This window comes from Mugil cephalus, chromosome 9 (assembly GCF_022458985.1).
Source record: "Mugil cephalus isolate CIBA_MC_2020 chromosome 9, CIBA_Mcephalus_1.1, whole genome shotgun sequence".
In the NCBI taxonomy this organism is placed as follows: domain Eukaryota; kingdom Metazoa; phylum Chordata; class Actinopteri; order Mugiliformes; family Mugilidae; genus Mugil; species Mugil cephalus.
This window is the reverse complement of record NC_061778.1, coordinates 9,095,647-9,118,697: the sequence shown is the minus strand read 5'-3', so window position 1 is coordinate 9,118,697 and position 23,051 is coordinate 9,095,647. Positions and strand designations below refer to the sequence as shown.

The 23,051-nt window shown below is 30.4% G+C and overlaps 1 protein-coding gene across 1 annotated transcript in view; it reads right to left on the bottom strand.

The window, feature by feature from the left end:
• The window catches only part of lrfn1 (leucine rich repeat and fibronectin type III domain containing 1), a 199,911-nt gene extending 183,052 nt beyond the window's left edge, over positions 1–16,859 (bottom strand). Inside the window, exon 1 of the mRNA XM_047595007.1 lies at positions 16,359–16,859. The gene's annotated coding sequence lies outside the window, so the exon portion shown is untranslated. The remainder of the gene's footprint in view (positions 1–16,358) is intronic.
• Between the last annotated feature and the right edge of the window lie 6,192 nt (positions 16,860–23,051).

The following is a 23,051-nucleotide window of genomic DNA, read 5'->3' as shown; positions in this document are numbered from 1 at the left end:
TATATATACATGTATTTTATACATACATGTATATATACATACATGTATTTTATATACATGTATGTATATATACATGTATATAAAATACATGTATATATACATGTATATAAAATACATGTATATATACATGTATATAAAATACATGTATATATACATGTATATAAAATACATGTATGTATATATACATGTATATAAAATACATGTATATATACATGTATATAAAATACATGTATGTATATATACATGTATATAAATATACATGTATATAAAATACATGTATGTATATATACATGTATATAAATATACATGTATATAAAATACATGTATGTATATATACATGTATATAAAAATACATGTATATAAAATACATGTATGTATATATACATGTATATAAAATACATGTATGTATATATACATGTATATAAAATACATGTATGTATATATACATGTATATAAAATACATGTATGTATATATACATGTATATAAAATACATGTATGTATATATACATGTATATAAAATACATGTACATACATGTATGCATACATACATGTATTTTATATACATGTAGATATACATGTATTTTATGTATGTGTACATGTATATAAAATACATGTATATAAAATACATGTATGTATATATACATGTATGTATATATACATGTATGTATATATACATGTATATAAAATACATGTATGTATATATACATGTATGTATATATATACATGTATGTATATATACATGTATGTATATATACATGTATGTATATATACATGTATATAAAATACATGTATGTATACATACATGTATGTATACATACATGTATATATACATACATGTATATATACATACATGTATATATACATACATGTATATATACATACATGTATATTTATATACATGTATATCTACATACATGTATATTTATATACATGTATATCTACATACATGTATATATACATGTATTTTATGTATATGTACATGTATATAAAATACATGTATGTATATATACATGTAGATATACATGTATATAAAATACATGTATGTATATATACATGTAGATATACATGTATATAAAATACATGTATGTATATATACATGTAGATATACATGTATATAAAATACATGTATGTATATATACATGTAGATATACATGTATATAAAATACATGTATGTATATATACATGTAGATATACATGTATATAAAATACATGTATGTATATATACATGTAGATATACATGTATATAAAATACATGTATGTATATATACATGTAGATATACATGTATATAAAATACATGTATGTATATGTACATGTATATAAATATACATGTATATAAAATACATGTATGTATATGTACATGTATATAAATATACATGTATATAAAATACATGTATGTATATATACATGTATATAAATATACATGTAGATAAAATACATGTATGTATATATACATGTATATAAATATACATGTAGATAAAATACATGTAGATATACATGTATATAAAATACATGTATGTAGATATACATGTATATAAAATACATGTATGTAGATATACATGTATATAAAATACATGTATGTATATATACATGTATATAAATATACATCTATGTAGATATACATGTATATAAATATACATCTATGTATACATACATGTATATAAATATACATCTATGTATATATACATGTATATAAATATACATGTATGTATACATACATGTATATAAAATACATGTATGTATATATACATGTATATATACATACATGTATATATATATACATGTATATAAAATACATGTATGTATATATACATGTATATATACATGTATATATACATACATGTATTTTATATACATGTATATATATATACATGTATATATACATGTATATATACATACATGTATTTTATATACATGTATATATATATACATGTATGTATACATACATGTATATATACATACATGTATTTTATATACATGTATGTATATATACATGTATATATACATACATGTATTTTATATACATGTATATGTACATACATGTATATCTACATACATGTATTTTATATACATGTATATCTACATGTATATCTACATACATGTATTTTATATACATGTATATCTACATGTATATCTACATACATGTATTTTATATACATGTATATATACATACATGTATATATACATACATGTATATATACATACATGTATATATACATACATGTATTTTATATACATGTATATATACATACATGTATTTTATATACATGTATATATACATACATGTATTTTATATACATGTATATATACATACATGTATTTTATATACATGTATATATACATACATGTATTTTATATACATGTATATATACATACATGTATTTTATATACATGTATATATACATACATGTATATATACATACATGTATTTTATATACATGTATGTATATATACATGTATATAAAATACATGTATTTTATATACATGTATATAAAATACATGTATGTATATATACATGTATATAAAATACATGTATGTATATATACATGTATATAAAATACATGTAGATATACATGTATATAAAATACATGTATGTATATATACATGTATGTATATATACATGTATTTTATATACATGTTTATATACATGTATTTTATATACATGTATATTTATATACATGTACATATACATAAAATACATGTATATATACATGTATATAAAATACATGTATGTATATATACACATGTATATAAAATACATGTATATAAAATACATGTATGTAGATATACACATGTATATAAAATACATGTATATAAAATACATGTATGTAGATATACATGTAGATATACATGTATATAAAATACATGTATGTAGATATACATGTAGATATACATGTATATAAAATACATGTATGTAGATATACATGTATATAAATATACATGTATATAAAAATACATGTATGTATATATACATGTATATAAATATACATGCATATAAAATACATGTATGTATATATACATGTATATAAATATACATGCATATAAAATACATGTATGTATATATACATGCATATAAAATACATGTATGTATATATACATGCATATAAAATACATGTATGTATATATACATGCATATAAAATACATGTATATAAAATACATGCATATAAAATACATGTATGTAGATATACATGTATATAAATATACATGTATATAAAATACATGTAGATATACATGTATGTAGATATACATGTATATAAAATACATGTATGTAGATATACATGTATATAAAATACATGTATGTAGATATACATGTATATAAAATACATGTATGTAGATATACATGTATGTATACATGTATGTATATATACATGTATGTATACATGTATATAAAATACATGTATGTATATATACATGTATATAAAATACATGTATGTATATATACATGTATATATACATGTATATATACATGTATATAAAATACATGTATGTATATATACATGTATATAAAATACATGTATATAAAATACATGTATGTATATATACATGTATATATACATGTATATAAAATACATGTATATATACATGTATATATACATGTATATAAAATACATGTAGATATACATGTATATAAAATACATGTAGATATACATGTATATAAAATACATGTATATAAAATACATGTAGATATACATGTATATAAAATACATGTATATAAAATACATGTATATATACATACATGTATTTTATATACATACATGTATATATACATACATGTATTTTATATACATACATGTATTTTATATACATACATGTATATATACATACATGTATATATACATACATGTATTTTATATACATACATGTATATATACATACATGTATTTTATATACATACATGTATATATACATACATGTATTTTATATACATACATGTATATATACATACATGTATTTTATATACATACATGTATATATACATACATGTATTTTATCTACATGTATATCTACATGTATATCTACATGTATATCTACATGTATATCTACATACATGTATATCTACATACATGTATATCTACATACATGTATATCTACATACATGTATATCTACATACATGTATATATACATACATGTATATATACATGTATATATACATACATGTATTTTATATACATGTATATATACATACATGTATATATACATACATGTATTTTATATACATGTATGTATATATACATGTATATAAAATACATGTATGTATATATATACATGTATATAAAATACATGTATGTATATATACATGTATATAAAATACATGTATATATACATGTATATAAAATACATGTATATATACATGTATATAAAATACATGTATGTATATAACATGTATATAAATATACATGTATATAAAATACATGTATGTATATATACATGTATATAAAATACATGTATGTATATATACATGTATATAAATATACATGTATATAAAATACATGTATGTATATATACATGTATATAAAAATACATGTATATAAAATACATGTATGTATATATACATGTATATAAAATACATGTATGTATATATACATGTATATAAAATACATGTATGTATATATACATGTATATAAAATACATGTATGTATATATACATGTATATAAAATACATGTATGTATATATACATGTATATAAAATACATGTACATACATGTATGCATACATACATGTATTTTATATACATGTAGATATACATGTATTTTATGTATGTGTACATGTATATAAAATACATGTATATAAAATACATGTATGTATATATACATGTATATAAAATACATGTATGTATATATACATGTATATAAAATACATGTATGTATATATACATGTATGTATACATACATGTATGTATACATACATGTATGTATACATACATGTATATAAAATACATGTATGTATACATACAAGTATGTATACATACATGTATATATACATACATGTATATATACATACATGTATATTTATATACATGTATGTATACATACATGTATATCTACATACATGTATATATACATACATGTATATTTATATACATGTATATCTACATACATGTATATATACATGTATTTTATGTATATGTACATGTATATAAAATACATGTATGTATATATACATGTAGATATACATGTATATAAAATACATGTATGTATATATACATGTAGATATACATGTATATAAAATACATGTATGTATATATACATGTAGATATACATGTATATAAAATACATGTATGTTATATATACATGTAGATATACATGTATATAAAATACATGTATGTATATATACATGTAGATATACATGTATATAAAATACATGTATGTATATATACATGTAGATATACATGTATATAAAATACATGTATGTATATATACATGTAGATATACATGTATATAAAATACATGTATGTATATATACATGTAGATATACATGTATATAAAATACATGTATGTATATATACATGTAGATATACATGTATATAAAATACATGTATGTATATATACATGTATATAAATATACATGTATATAAAATACATGTATGTATATATACATGTATATAAATATACATGTAGATAAAATACATGTAGATATACATGTAGATAAAATACATGTAGATATACATGTAGATAAAATACATCTATGTAGATATACATGTAGATAAAATACATCTATGTAGATATACATGTATATAAATATACATCTATGTAGATATACATGTATATAAATATACATCTATGTAGATATACATGTATATAAATATACATCTATGTATATATACATGTATATAAATATACATGTATGTATATATACATGTATATAAATATACATGTATGTATATATACATGTATATAAATATACATGTATGTATATATACATGTATATAAATATACATGTATGTATATATACATGTATATAAATATACATGTATGTATATATACATGTATATAAATATACATGTATGTATATATACATGTATATAAATATACATGTATGTATATATACATGTATATAAATATACATGTATGTATATATACATGTATATAAATATACATGTATGTATATATACATGTATATAAATATACATGTATATATACATGTATATAAATATACATGTATATAAAATACATGTATGTATATATACATGTATATAAAATACATGTATGTATATATACATGTATGTATATATACATGTATATAAAATACATGTATGTATATATACATGTATATAAATATACATGTATATAAAATATACATGTATATAAAATACATGTATATAAATACATGTATGTATATATACATGTATATTTATATACATGTATATATACATACATGTATTTTATATACATGTATATATACATGTACATATACATAAAATACATGTATACATACATGTATATAAAATACATGTATGTATACATACATGTATGTATACATACATGTATACATACATGTATACATACATGTATGTATACATACATGTATATAAAATACATGTATGTATATAAAATACATGTATGTATATAAAATACATGTATGTATACATACATGTATATAAAATACATGTATGTATATAAAATACATGTATGTATACATACATGTATGTATATATACATGTATATAAAATACATGTATGTATATATACATGTATATAAAATACATGTATGTATATATACATGTATGTATATAAAATACATGTATGTATATATACATGTATATAAAATACATGTATGTATATATACATGTATATAAAATACATGTATGTATATATACATGTATATAAAATACATGTATGTATATATACATGTATGTATATAAAATACATGTATGTATATAAAATACATGTATGTATATAAAATACATGTATATAAAATACATGTATATAAAATACATGTATATAAAATACATGTATAAAAATACATGTATGTATATAAAATACATGTATATAAAATACATGTATATAAAATACATGTATGTATATAAAATACATGTATGTATATAAAATACATGTATATAAAATACATGTATATAAAATACATGTATATAAAATACATGTATGTATATAAAATACATGTATGTATATAAAATACATGTATGTATATAAAATACATGTATATAAAATACATGTATGTATACATACATGTATGTATATAAAATACATGTATGTATACATACATGTATGTATATAAAATACATGTATGTATATAAAATACATGTATGTATACATACATGTATGTATACATACATGTATGTATACATACATGTATGTATATATACATACATACATGTATGTATACATACATGTATGTATATATACATACATGTATGTATACATACATACATGTATGTATACATACATTTATTTTATATACATGTATATCTACATACATGTATTTTATATACATGTATATCTACATACATGTATATTTATCTACATGTATATCTACATACATGTATATTTATCTACATGTATATATACATACATGTATATTTATCTACATGTATATATACATACATGTATATTTATCTACATGTATATCTACATGTATATATACATACATGTATTTTATATACATGTATATCTACATGTATATATACATACATGTATTTTATATACATGTATATCTACATGTATTTTATATACATGTATTTTATATACATGTATATATACATGTATTTTATATACATGTATATATACATGTATATCTACATGTATATATACATACATGTATATATACATGTATATCTACATGTATATATACATACATGTATTTTATATACATGTATATCTACATGTATTTTATATACATGTATATATACATACATGTATATCTACATGTATTTTATATACATGTATATATACATGTATTTTATATACATGTATTTTATATACATGTATATATACATACATGTATTTTATATACATGTATATATACATACATGTATTTTATATACATGTATATTTATATACATGTATATATACATGTATATTTATATACATGTATATATACATACATGTATATATACATGTATATATATAACATGTATATATACATGTATATATACATGTATGTATATATACATGTATATATATATACATGTATATATACATGTATAATTTATATACATGTATATTTATATACATGTATATATACATACATGTATATATACATACATGTATATATACATACATGTATATTTATATACATGTATATATACATACATGTATATTTATATACATGTATATATACATACATGTATATTTATATACATGTATATATACATACATGTATATTTATATACATGTATATATACATACATGTATATTTATATACATGTATATATACATACATGTATATTTATATACATGTATATATACATACATGTATATTTATCTACATGTATATATACATACATGTATATTTATCTACATGTATATATACATACATGTATATTTATCTACATGTATATATACATACATGTATATTTATCTACATGTATATATACATACATGTATATTTATCTACATGTATATATACATACATGTATATTTATCTACATGTATATATACATACATGTATATTTATCTACATGTATATATACATACATGTATATATACATGTATATATACATACATGTATATATACATGTATATAAATATACATGTATATATACATGTATATAAATATACATGTATATATAACATGTATATAAATATACATGTATATAAATACATGTATTATATATACATGTATATAAATATACATGTATATAAAAATATAATGTATATAAAATACATGTAGTATATATACATGTATATAAATATACATGTATATAAAAATACATGTATTAAATATACATGTATATAAATATACATGTATATAAAATACATGTATGTAATAATACATGTATATAAATATACATGTATATAAAATAACATGTAATAAAATAATGTATATAAAATACATGTATGATAATATACATGTATATAAAATACATGTAGTATATACATGTATATAAAATACATGTATATAAAAATACATGTTATAATACATGTAGATAACATGTATATAAATATACATGTAATATAACCTTTATATAAACATACATGTATATAAATACATTAGATACACATTCATATATACACACATATATATACACAAATATATACACTATATACATACACAAATATATACATACACATATACAAAATATATACACATATATACAATATATACAATATATACTATACATAATACATATATATATATACCATATATACATATATACATATACATATATAAATCATATATATATACATTATATATATACATATATAATATATACATATATATATACATATATATATACATATATATATATACATATATATAATATCATATATAATATATATATACAATATATATATACATATATTTTAATATACACATATATATATATATATAAATACAATATATATATTACACATAATATATATACATATATATATATAACACATATATATACACACATATATATACACACATATATACACACACATATATACACACACATATATACACACACATATATATACATATATATATACATACATATATACATATATACATACATACATATATACATATATACATATATACATACATACATATATACATATATACATACATATATACATACATATATACATACATACATACATATACACATATATATACACATATATATACATATATATATACATATATAGCATTGTTCAAGTCATATTTACAAAAGGCTTTACATGGCAAGGAAAAAAATACACATAACTGATGGAAAAACATTTAACAAAGAAAGAATTTATTGTTGTTCTTTCATAAGGAAAGAGATGTTAAAAAGATGTGCAGGAAAGCTCAAAAAGCCCAAAGGACTTATAAGTGACCCTCCCCTCTTAAACCTATAAATAATTATACCTTACAACTACCCACCTCCACAAAGAAGGTACACACAAACACACATCTGCATATCTTCCTCTCATACACACAGATATATATATACAATGCAGCATTAAACAATAATTACAAAACTAAATAAATAAAAATACACAGGTGACTAAAACATCTAAAGGCATCCAAATAAATGATAATAAAAATGTAAAGTACAAATGCTTTGGAGCAAAATAATGCTATTCATACCTAAGAAGCTTTTTCTAACACTTAATGTTGTGAAAGGACCTGTGTTAACCACAAATATGATCTTTTTTAAACCTATCAAACTTTTTTTTTTGTTCCCCTGGCTAAGCCTAACCACGCTGCAGCTGAAGACGAAAATAATTTAAGAAATAAAGCAGAAACTAATAAGTCTACTAAGTCTAACTACAATTACCACTGTGTGATTGTATGCGTCCACCGACCAGTTAAGCTGCAAATTTACTCAACTCAACCATGAAATGGGCGACTATCTGTCAGGATACTTTTAAAGCCTTCAAAGCACTTATGTGTTTGAATTAAGCCTCAAACGGTTTTATTTTCCAGTCTTGGGGCATTCCATGAGAACGGCAACTCTGATGAGAGGAGGGGAAGTCTGGCGGAGAAAACACGACCCTGTTACATCCATCGATTTCCCAATATTCATTCTGTATTACGAGATTGAACCAAAAGCTCGTGTGGCTGACTTTAAGGCTGGTATGGATTCCTCAGGTTTGGACAGTAAAAAAAATGATCATCAGCATAAAGCACAATCTGCTCCATGCAGCAGGTTTTATGCGGACTGTTAAAGCATTGCAGTGATTCTTGATGGCCTCAGCTAGTGGTTCAGTGGTTAGTGCAAAAAATAAGATCTTCCCCCTATGGTGCCGTGTAAGACATTAACAAGTACAATGGCCTCGAGTGAATAGTATAGGGCCCTGGGTTGCAGTTTTGCACACAGACCCATAGTAAGGTGATGTGGTATAAGGAGAAAATTCATAAAAATGAATGCATGAGCTCTCCTCAAAGCAAACAGTGCCTATAAATCAAAAATAAGGCAGCAAATAAGATTTATAACTTTATCCGGCAATAAAAACAGAAAATACTTGCCAAATACCGAGGAGCTATAGAAGCCCCACAACACAACATATGATAATTGGACATATCACAGTAGACTCGTCCATGAACGGGTGCACCGCCGTCTAAAAGGAGGAAACGAGGAGTCACGGGGGTGATGTGTCTTTCGTGTTACGGGAAAGCATCCAGGCAAAGAGGAAATCACACCTTAAATTAGTAAACAGTCGAAAAAGTCTTCCCTCCTGATAGTAGCTGTGATGTTTTTCATTACTGGTACGAAGCAGGAGCAGGAGAGAGGCTGGAAAATATCGTTAAGTCCTTTACACAAGTTTAAAATACTTGTGGCTTAATCATCTTCAAGGCTCCCACTTTGTGAATTAAAATGTTAAGTTTACACAAGACTTGGTTATTCTGGGATGTTTGGAGAGGTTTGTGATGGGTTTTGCAGCCATTAGAGACGAAAAGGATTTATTTTGACAGTAGTGGGAAGAGAACTGTCAAAGTGCTTATGATGACGATGAAGATGATGATGATCTTAAGGCTTTTTTTGTTCCCTTTTCGTGTAAAATGAACTTAATTAGACACTGCAAAGACGACACAGAATATCATCAGTCTGAAAAACTGCTATCATTCCTTAATTACAGGTAGTAAAGCAGTTCAGAAATAGCTATGCTCTGCTCATGTACACCAAAGGAGCTTGTGACAGTTTTAAAGTCTCTTCAAGCTGAAATGAACCACCTATCATATATTGTTATAGTAGAAATAAGATTGTATTCTCATGACAAATATTTAGTGGTACTTTATTGTAGTGCGGGCTGTACTTTGCAGAATACTTTCAGGAGTTTTATTCTTGACTTTTCAACAAAATCGTGCACTGGTCCACTTTTTCCCCCTAATTTGTTCTTTCAAATTCAACGTCATGGTTGTCTCCATGTACTCAGTGTTCATTGTAGTTACTTTAGGAAAAGGGAAGAAGGTCGCTGTTAAGATTTTACCTCACGAACCAAACTGATTTTATTCTCCAACCAGAATTTAAAGAAGCGGATATGCTAGAGTGGTAAAGCCACTGAAACCGACTGAATTGAAGGTAGAGGATGACAATAAAACCAAAGCATTACATCATCTGCCACTGTTTTTATGACATAAACACGTAGGATAAAACTTAAAGGATGCCTTAAATTATGCCCTTGACTCTCCACTACACATCTTTATGGTAATTTATTCCGCAACTGCAATCCTCATTTCATGACACCAGCTGATACGGCAATAAAATCTAGATAAGAACTGTGACATTTGATTAAATCAAGCTAGAACCAATCAAAATGATTACATTAACCCGATCCCGTGGACCCCATGCCAGTTTCCAGTTAAATATTGCACAAAATGCAAACATTATTATCGGATTAAATCCCACTGTTCGCTTGCCTATGCAAATATAAAGTAAATCATTAGCTCCATTAACCCGAATGCGCGGCCAGGTTCAATATTACTGATCTGTTTGGATTTCTTTTAACAGACTTGAAGCAGTTTTCTTTCCTGGATGTTGTGCTGTGATCTTCATGCAAACGTAGCTTTTAACACACACACACACACACACTACATTTTAATTTACATCTCTAAAATCTGGCTGCCTCACAGTATCATCACACAGATCAATTATTTTGTCAGCACTAAACACCTCCCTGCCTCCGTTCCTACACACCCACAGTCCATCAACACAGACGTTTGCATTTGCTCTGACTGGCTGTGCCTCCTCCCAGGAGCGTCTACAGATCACATTTCGACCGGCGTCTCCCTTCCAACCTTCTTTTGGATTCATAGGGCGGGAAAAAATGACACCGTTTTCATTTGGTTGCTCCAAAAGACTTCCACTTGAGGAGGTCTGATCGGCTAATCAGGATTACTGAAAACCCCTCTGAAAGACATGGTGCTCCAGCTGTACTCTAAATGTACAATATGGATTCTTCATAGCAGACATATGGACTTTTCGCGGCAGAAAAAGCATAGGTGTAAATGAATGGCAGAAATGTTGGCCCTGACGTGCACAATTGCAGGAAAGTAAAGCACTTAAATTGAATTCATCCATCAAGCGCTTGATTATTTTCCCCTCTGCTTTTATAGTGTGAAATGTCGCAGTGTAAAACATCAGTGCAGAAATACTCAAAAGCCTAGTAGGACATAAATGATTCCAGTAGTGGAGTTGAATCTACAGTGTTTTCTCCATAATTTTATAATATGTCTGAGGAAAATGTTAATAAAATTCCAGCAGCCACTCCCCTTCACTGTGTCTTCGCATATCCTGCATTAGGTAATTAGCATGCTAAGCTTTGACTTTCCATGTCGTAGCATTGAAAGCATCTTACGGCATCGACATACTGTGAGACACTACATGCATGTCTATTAAATGATTAGATCTACAATAACATAAGGGACTGGATTGAGGTGGCAGAGATGAGGTGGATAACGAATGACATGAAAAGGCCGAAGTCGGGGCTGAACATATCTTTGAATTTGTGGTATTACCGCTAAATGCTAATGGGTTTTTCCTTGTCTGAGATCTGGACTTCTGAATTCCCAGTTGCCATCAAATTCAGCATGAAGTTACTATCATCTCGTCCCCACAGCCTCCTAGGTTTTCAAACTACTAATTACTATATTTATAATCTATCTATATCCAAGTGTTACGGCAAAATCTTTGATAAGACAACAGACATCTGTCAACACCAGAGCTGGGTATCGGTACAGACCGAAACAAGCCAGTACCGAGTAGTATCAAAACTACCTGTCGAATGGTTACTTCAATTGGTTCTTTTTGTACACAGATCTACAAAAAATAAAAAAGACTGTTTCTATGGTTTGGTCCACCATCGCAAAAACAGTAGTTTGTACAGCGGTAAAGCTGTTCATTGTTCTGAGATGCCACCCAAACACTCAAAAGTATGGCTGAACTACACACGCCTGCTGGTACTAGTAAATGCATAAAATGCGGCAAGATTATTTCAGGGAAGACTAGCAACCTGATAAAGCACCTCATCAAACACAGAGGAAACTGGAGGGTGGAGAACTGCACTGTGTCTCGTCTTCTCAACATGACATGGCGCAACCGTCGATAACTTCACGTAATATATAAATGACTACCAGGCTAACTGTACTCATCCTTTGTGTGTTAAAACATTTATTGTCAAGAAAATCATTTTCGGCATGTTATAGCAGGCAGCTGTGTGTGTTAGAGAACATTAGTTCGTAGTTGTTATGTTGAAAATCACACAGGCCAAATAACAGTTATTAATAATAATAATACTATTTAGTGAAATGTTTCAAAATGTTTTTGAAGGTGGAGGAGTGGTGACATTTACACAACTTCCTGTTCACATGAAAGAAGTAAAACATAGGTCTTCAACAGGGGGTCTGCGCCACCAGGGGGTCTGTGGAGGTACTGCAGGGGCAAACTCTTTTGTTGATTAGACATTTTTTATATATTATTATTTACTTATTTTTAAATTTTGACCCACAATTTTCCCCCCACAAATTTAAATTTCTTTAACATCCAACATATTTTAGTAAACAGATAAATGACGGTAAAAGGTGTCATCTTTCAGTCAGCGCTTCACTCATTCACTCATACAGGAGCTGTCACACCATTTCACGCAGAGCGCTACACTAGCTGAGACCTGTCAATCTAAGCTTCCCGTAAACAGTAGGCCCCGCCCCTATCGCTGCTGAGCCAATCACAAAGCAGCATATTACACAGTGACTCTCTCAGGTCAACTGGCAGACAGCCTATTCAGTCCCCAGGTGAAATCCCAGAAGCACGCTGCAACATTAGCAGAAGAGAAGTTAACATGGTATATATAGGTATGTTATATTTGAACCTGTGTATTATCTGATCTTAACATTGAATGCAAAATGATAATAATGCACATTTAAAAGCACTAGGCTGAATTTAATATAGAACACATAGTGGGTAGGGGGTCCCTGCTTAATCTCTCCATCAGTTTGAGGATCCTTGGCCTGAAGTAGAAAAAGAATCAAATGAAGCACTAAATCAGTATGGGTATCCTTTTAAGTGTACTGGTATTGGTACTGGTATTGGAATTTTTATAAACGATACTCAGCCCTAGTCAACACCATCGCGCAGTATGATGACGACTTGGCCTAAATCTCAAATTACTGCTCACCACCGAGTGTTTGGCTGACACCAAAGCGACTTCAGACAGAATGTCAGATCCATGCTGGTTTACACTGTGGACTGCTATGCCCTGCGAATATAATTAATTGGAACGTACTCATGCCGTCGGATTCATAGGCGAATTCAGTTTGCGGTGGCTAACACGTTTCACAGTGTTCTCACAGTTTGGAAACACGGCAGAGATGTTTTCATTGTAGCAGTGTTACACAAATAAGTGGAATAAAAGAAACAAAAACACAACAACAACAAATGCCAGCGTTATGATGGGACCATCTGCTGTCCATCTAAGTTAAACGGATCCACTTGGTGCCTGCGCATCTTTTTCACTTGGAGAAAGAAGTTGAGTTGGCACATTTGTCTCATAAATCACTTCACTCATCGTGCTGGGACTGTTTTCCCTCTAGGTTTTATTAAGTACACTTGAGAAATATGAATATTAACTGGAACACAGAGGGAAAAACAAAACAAAAAATAAATTATCGCAGCCTGTGACTGACATGAGGGATAAAAAAAAATATATACACATCAATCACCGGAGAGAAAAACCAACCTGACATGTTCGGTCACCTGTTAGGATGCACCGTGCCTTTTCTTTCCACTATCTGAACCTGTGCAGTTGGTCGCGCTCATTCCCTAACACGTGTCACTCTCTCTGACAAGGGCGCCAACGGAACAGAGGCTACTTTGAGCTAATAACTCTGCCTAAAGCCTCTACAGTCACTCAAGAAGCAGACAGCTAATAGGGGGGGGAAGCACTGCCATTTTTTTTTTTTTTTGTCCTTACAGCTGTTGACAGTGCTGCAATGATTTGAAAACTGCTTGCACATTTGAATGACAGTGTAAGGGCTTAATTGTACCATTTCTCCCAAGTCTACTAAGAAGCTAATTGCACCAGTACTGTACGCCGGAACAATATGCTGACAGACACACACACAGCTTAGTGCATGTACGAAGCAGGTGTTCTACCAACCATAGCTAATTCCAAACAATCACACAAACCGAGCTCAAGCCGGAGGATAAAAGCAGCATACAGCAGCGCGGCAGCGTCGAAGTGATACAGAATTTCAGAAGACGTACTTACTCCGTTTTAGGAATCCCCAGGTATTGCCGGAGGTGGTTGGGATGATCTGAGTGGGCTTCTGGTTGTCTCATCATATGGTACACCTTCTTCAGAGTACCATTATTTAAATTATCCATTGTCCTCTGAGCTTCTGCCCGTGCTGGATATTTCTTGCAGAGAGGTGAAGTGCTGTCTTCTTGTTGTGTTAATCATGCGTGGCTACAAGTCTGCCGTTTGTCAGTCCATATGTGAGAGGTGAGCAAACTCTACTCCAAACTTAACATGACCTGTCTGAGTTAATATAGTTAGCCTGACATTTGCTAGCAACAGGTGTTGGCCTCTTGTTTGTCTTTGCTTCCTGTTTGTAGCTTGAATGCTACTTGTTGTTTCTGCTTTTCCTCAAAGATAATTAGCGAGCTGCAGTCCAAATTTTCAGCAGAACTTTCACAGCACTTTAGATGTGAAAATGTGTTGAAGACATTTCCAGGCACCTGAGCTGGGCCCTCTTCACGGCAGCCATTTTGAAATTCCAAAGCAGGGTGAACAACACAGGTGCAGCTGTTTAACTTAATCACAGCCCCATTGCATTTAGTCTGTTACAACCATTGCAGTGAGCCAGAGTCCACATTACCAGGGCCCAGGCCCACCTAAATGGAGCAGGGCCAGGGCATGAATAAAATTATCAATTGTGTTTGTGCTTAACCTGTGCTGACACATATAAATGCATGCTGCAGATTATTTGAATTATTGAATTATTCATATAAAAATAATAATATTTTTGTGCGATATACCAACTCTGGCTCAGGAAGAAGCAGCCAGGGCAGCACTATAAAAAATCTCTTTCTTTCACTTTATTTTGTTTTTCATGTAATCTGCAGCGCGAAATGTCACGATTAAAACCACAAGATCTAAACTTTCTCGCCAGGAACAGCAAATCCTTCTGTTCTTAACATCTGCATTTTTTTTTTATTTATTTCTTTATTTTACAGTTTTATTAATGTAGTCTACGCTACAGCACATTGGTGCAGGCAGGTGATGGAAATGGGCTTTTATATTTTTGCAGTATTGTAAAGTACATCTTATTTTATGACAAACAAAACTAATCAGACGTTACTGTGACATATAAATGGACACTTAGCTGTAAAAGCAGCGACAAATTGGGCAAAAAAATAGAGTATCTCTCACTTACACTTGAATGTATAAATGTGATTTGAATTTGACAATAAAGAAAATAACCTCTCTACATGATAAAGCAACATATATCCATGGCTTAATGGTGCACAAAAAAAAATAAAAAATAGCGGCAGAAATATTTAAGAGACTAAAGATGACTGAGTTCAGCTTCACTGCGTCGGCTCGCTGCACTCAATGACACCGCTGCTGATGACGTTAAGAGCACCTAACTGAAGGCTCACAGCTGTCTCATATAAATCATATCAAGTGATAAAAATACATGTGTCTCTTTTTTATGTAAATTTCAAAGCTTCTGTTCCATCAATCATATCGCCATCTGGTATTCTGATGTAAAACAATAATGTTACGACAGTACAGTCTATGGTGACAGAGACACGTAAACCAATGACATAAATTGGATTACTAGATATTACAGACTCAAAGATTACCAGCAAAAGCATAGCCCACTTTATGAATGAATGAATGAATGAATTTTAAAAAAGCCTCTTATTACACATACTTATTTACTTACATGTTTTTTATAACACTGTAGAAAATGGGTCTTCAACAGAGGGTCCGTGACCCCTATGGGGTCTGTGGAGGTACTGCAGGGGGCAAAGTCTTTGGTTGATTAAATATTTTTTATATATATTATTTTCCCCCACAAATTTAAAGAGAGCCTATTCCGTCCCCAGGTGAAATCCCGTGTTTGCATGTATGTTTTTATGCTTATAAACAGGTATGCTTATGTTTACGGCGCCATCCTACTGCTGCACATGAATATTGAATGTTCCAATGAATATTTGAACATGTGCATTATCTGATTAGCTTAATGTTGGATGCAAAATGATGATAATCATGTATATTTATAAATAGCACTGGGTTGAGTTTAATACAGAACACAGATAGTATCACTTAAAACCACTTAATCTCTCCATCATTTTGGGGGTCCACGGCCTGAAAAACGTTGGCGATTCGTGCAGTAGAGCAAGACCCACAGGATTCATTCAGAAGACTGATCTGTGTGTTTGTGCGATTTGCTCAGGGGCCAAATAATTTAGGCGATCTGGCCTCCACTGACATATTTTGCTGCAAATTAAACATGTCCACTCGCTTGACAATATGCTGAAATAAAAATATCACTGGGTCTAAAATGCGCCCATTATGATGAATGACTCTTACAATAACTAGCTGGCAGGGTCCACACATTCCTTTATCATTTGGACTTTTTCCACTGTGACACTGGCCAATGCAACTGTTGTGCAACTGCGTAATTAGTCACAGAGCGCAGGTGTTATACAATTTAATTTATCATGTGTGCAATTATATATTCTTCCGCCACCTTTTATCAATGATGCATGATCCCTTTTTTTTTTTTTTTTTACACAGTGAAGGATGCTGAAGGATTATTACAATTAAGCATTTTCCTCCAAACAAACACTGCTTATCTATAATTATATCAGTGCTATCTGCGTCTGCATTGGAGGCTGTTTGTACAAATACATTAAGAGGCATATTACAACTACATTTCAATGTCAGATTGCATTAGATGTGAATTTGCCAGGCTTTAAATGCAATCGAACGTCATAATTTTTCCGTAGTATATCGCTGCGTTATTACTCGGCTGGTTGGTTAATGACTTCATTGGCTTAAGCCCCGGATATGGGCTGTTGTGTGTGATTTACACTGCAATCCCATCGATCTGTGTTGTATCCATTGGCTTAGCTGCAACATGCTGAACACCCTTATTATTCCGTCAACAACATGTCCGAATGGAGTTGAGTGAAAATGGGCTAAGCAAGAGGCTGAACTGTAAGGGGGAAAAAAAACCCAGCTTCAAATTAGAATACTGACAGATTTTTATATTTCCTGTAGCAAAGGCCTCCCTGTACACAAGAAACAGGAGTGCATTTGGATTTCACATAGAAAGAGGAAAGGAGTTATTGTGCTGTCAAAGGCTTGCTTGCAGGGAAACAAACATCAAACATATGCCTCTGTGTGACAATGTAACCCAATAAAGGGCTGGGAACTGAGACACTTTTAAGAATGGGAACTTTAATATCTCAGGAATTACTTACCTGGCTTTGACATGAGGCACTTGGTTTGCTCTGATACATGCTCTGATTCATGTTCAAGGTTGGAATTCAGCTGGATTCGTTTACTGACCAAAAATAACTCCTTCTTTCTCCCCTCTCTCCCTCTGAGCTGCAGTGTTTCCTCTGTCACAGAAATATGTCCTTCCTCTCTGGGCGGATAAGAAGAATCACGTCTAGCTGTACGCATCTTGCAAGAATTTGAAATCAGTTTGATACACCCTCCCCTGAATTAATGGCCCAGATATGTACTGGATCTCATGGTAGTTTGGTTTACAAGCTATACTGGCCCACATACAGCACCCAACAGCGTAGATCTAAAAAAATAAAAATAAATAAAAAATAAGGGGGAAAAAAAAAAGGACAGATTTCCAGTCTCGAATAAATCTGTGCCATGTCAAAACCTTTTAAGGCATTTGTTAGATTATGACCGGAAGATTATTTGGGAAAGTAATTGTCCCCAGGTGTTGTGAACATCCCAAGCTTATTCTCCACCCCCATGATTCTCAACTGTAGAGATTAGGCTCAGAGGAAAATCTTTTCCCTTGATGGAAGCAAGGGAAAAAAGAGGCCCAAACAGGCACAAACACACTAAGTATGTGTATCCAATGAGCTTTCTGCTTTGCTCGAGCATCCTGTCCCTCTGGGCCTGTTGATCCAGGAAAAGAAAAGTCCTCTTTTCCTCCCCTCAGGGCCTGTAATACCTGTATGATGAGTGCCACGGTGCTGCCAGCTGCAGCAACCGGACTCAATCCCCCCATCTCAATGCACCACACGGAGAAAAGCCAGGCTTGAGAGCGGCTAGTGTAAAACACACTGAAGCTCTTTAGAGCCCCCTGCTGTGCTCGATGCATTACAGCATGCTGAACTAATGGGAGAAGCATACGAAATGAGAAAATAACCCATTTGTGCAGTTTTGTTAAAACTGCGAGTTATTTTCGGAGCTTTCTAACTGTCCAATTTGAGTTGGTTACACTTTATTTTGCAATAATACAATAAACATTCCTAGAAAAGTGATGTGTCTTACTAGATGAGTGAGTAAAATGGTGACCGTTCAATCCCATAATTTATTTATAAATTTCATATTTTTGCAAGTTTAGCTAATCTGCTATACATATACATCTCCAAGCCACCTAATGTTACACTGACTCCAAGGCTAACAATTGAAGTAATCAAATGACACGCTCCTTTCCAAGAACCTTCACATGAATTTACAATTAGCGCTCGAGTCCCGTTGATGAAAAATGATGGGAATCTAAGTGGGCTGACGTGACACGTGGTCCAGACGCAAACATCTCATACTGAAGGGTCTGGTCTGGGAGGAATATCAAACCTCAAAGCCTTGCGTTGTGGTGGGGGATATAAGGTAAAAACCTTGAGCTGTCAGGGAGTTGAAATTGCTTGTGTAGAGGGTTCACAGTGGAGTCCACACTTGTGCACGTATGACAGGTCAAAAGTCTTCGCTCACTGTAAATTATGTCATGGCTGAGGTTTTTGTTGTGACTTAATCGAGTATACAAAGGTCAAAGGTCCAGACTTTGCATTCTGCATCCACTTAAAAGGCGCTCTGGAACGGCTGTTTGAATTACGGCAGCCTCATTATCGGATGACTGCTTGTCATGGGTGATTTCCATCGTGCATATCAAATCGGAGGAAGAAAGCAGCATCACAGTGGCACAGGAGATGATCTAGGACTCATTCTCCACGCTTCCCCATTAACACTGGGACGGTTGTCTTTTGTGATTACTACTTAGCCCACACGGCGGCTGGCGGTGTGGTCTCTCTCGTGCGTACTCATTAATACAAAATGCTGTTCACACACAGCCGCGAAACGGCTGCGGCACAGAGGCAAATTTTGCAATTAATCTTTGTATACGTCACAGATAATAAGGTAAATTAAAGTATGTGTTGCATGAAATACATTCTGCTCTTCGTGCTGCGGTGGGAGTTTTTCAGGGCGTATTTACTGATTGTATTTGTACATTTAAATATGCAGATGTTTAATCGTTTATCATCTGAGAAGGCACAAAAAAGTACATCCAGAATAGTTAGAATTATGATATAAAAGTGCATATTTGAGGTTTTTTATAGTAATGAAGTGGATCTTACCCTCGTGTTGGTTCAAAGTAACTGATGTTACCAAAGAAATTCAGGTGATAAAGTAAAACAGGAGTTCTCTAATCCGGTTTTTGAGTATTTGAGAATATACTCTATCCTGTCTGATCCTCTTTCCTCTCTTTGCACTAAAGTTTAGGTCTTAGCCTCTTGACTGTTATTTTTACAGTGTATTTTAAGGTCTGCGATTCATCTTTGCAGATTTTTGTGTCTATAACCGACTGTATCAACCCCCGGAAATAGCTCAAAATACATTCCTTCTCCCGTCACTCTTTCAGTTAATTACTAGATTCACAAGTGCTATTTCATTATGGTAATTCTGCCATTGAACAGCTGGAATGGAAGATTAGCATGGAGACGGCCTACCTCTTTCAAATACGCACAGCAGGATCAACAACAATTTTTTTTTTGGTTGTCTGTCAGGATCTCAATATTCGCATCACAATTGAATGCAAAAGAAAAACAAAAGCTGGCCGTGCCCCTGAGGGCTGGATACGCAACTGGGTGGCACAACAGTCAAATTTTGAGCAAAATAGGGTTCACACACCTCTGGGCTTCTTCATTTGCATTCTGATAATGCAGCTGCTTCACTGGTGATTCACGCCGGCCACATTTGATCCTTTACTTCAAAACTAATGAAGACCACTGGCACAGGCTACATGCAATTTAACCTCAGAGGGAAGCCCACAGATGGCCCGGATGAACACAAAGCAGCTGAATGATTTAGAATCTGAGCTGGAGACATTAACATTTACGACTACATGCAGAAACACACTCACTTGGTCATAATCTTCCAAGTCTATTCCTCATCTAACCAGATCCTGGTGCAATTGGGTGTGGCCTTATCGGGGCCGAAAGCGATAAGACGAGGTTGGAGTTTACACTGCAGCGAAGCGAGCGGTTAAACCGCTGGATGGAACAAGGTTTTCTCTATGTTCAGTCGCTCTTTAATTTGCACCTTCTTCCGTGCAATTTAACCGCAAAGAAAAAGTCAAATGTGAGAATCTTAAGCCCGACTCCTACATGCCCTCTCATAGTCTTAATATGACCAGGTAGCATGAGCATCCACATCTCACTTCTTACAATCAGCCCTCAGCTCGGTGAGTTAAGAACAAAAAGATTAATACTCCTGACAAGCTGCACCACCAGCACCTCAGCAAAAGAAACCTTGTCTTTAAGAGATTCACCTTCTCAGCACGTGACTGATGAACAGCTCTATTATAATCATCTCCAGTCACACTAGGACTGCGTCCCCCTATCGTCAGATAATTAAGCTGATTTACTCGTACTTGAAAAGACACGCAATGCGTGTGAGGATGGTCTCAGAGACAGA